Source organism: Mastomys coucha, unplaced genomic scaffold (assembly GCF_008632895.1).
Source record: "Mastomys coucha isolate ucsf_1 unplaced genomic scaffold, UCSF_Mcou_1 pScaffold14, whole genome shotgun sequence".
Classification (NCBI taxonomy): domain Eukaryota; kingdom Metazoa; phylum Chordata; class Mammalia; order Rodentia; family Muridae; genus Mastomys; species Mastomys coucha.
Window position 1 is genome coordinate 35,749,732 of NW_022196896.1, and position 937 is coordinate 35,750,668.

Here is a 937-nt window from a genome sequence, read left to right on the forward strand (position 1 = left end):
TGGAACACAACTTTTCAGCATCTGAAGCTGCTGCTTGCTGCTGTAAAACTTTCTTTCCACATTGCTTGCTGCTTACAAGAGCTGGAATATGGCTCTCTTATTTTACTTTATTTCTATATTTCCAGAACTCTGTTTTTCCACTTTATTACTTCAATAGCAATGTCCTAATATATATGTATAACATAATATGGTATAGCCCAGCTAGCCTGGAACTCTTAGAAATCCTCCTGCCTCAGTTTCCAAAGTGCAGGAATGACATGTGAATCACAATATACAAGTTAATACTCTTTTTTTAAATTTAATTTAAATGCTGGAAATTGGGTCCAGTTGCAACGTGTGTGCTAGGTACACCTCTCCCATATGTTTGAGGCTGAGGCTCACTGTACAGTTAGGCTGGCCTGGATTCCTCCCCTTCTGTGGTACTCCTGCAATAGTCTCTACAGTACTGGAACTGTATACAAAATGGAAGGACAAAGCCCCCAGTCTCAACAAGCCCAGCTTGGCCTCCACACTGACTCTCCAATTAAAGAGATAAAAAGCAGAGAAAGATTTAACCGATGTGTTAGGGAAAGGAACATATAAATTTCAATGACCCTCAAGTTTCTCTTTTGGGGGTTCTGACATGATCTTTAGGTTTAAATATAGTAACTATGGTTCCTAGGGAACAGGGTGAGATGTATACCTATTAGAAGTCTTGGTCATGGTGTCACCTTTGATCTGTACTTATGCCCTGGCTCTGCAAGGTGGTCAGAAGCTCTGACTTGACACAGTCTTGTTCCTACAAGTTGATTATTTAAGCTATAAGAAGCAGTCTCACATTCTTCCTTAATTACCCTTATCTGCCTGTGGCACGCCCTATGAGGTCTTGCTGTTCCTGGAATTCAGGTATAGGGAAATGAGCACTCTGCACCTTCAGCCTTGAAGGAGTAGGATTGGC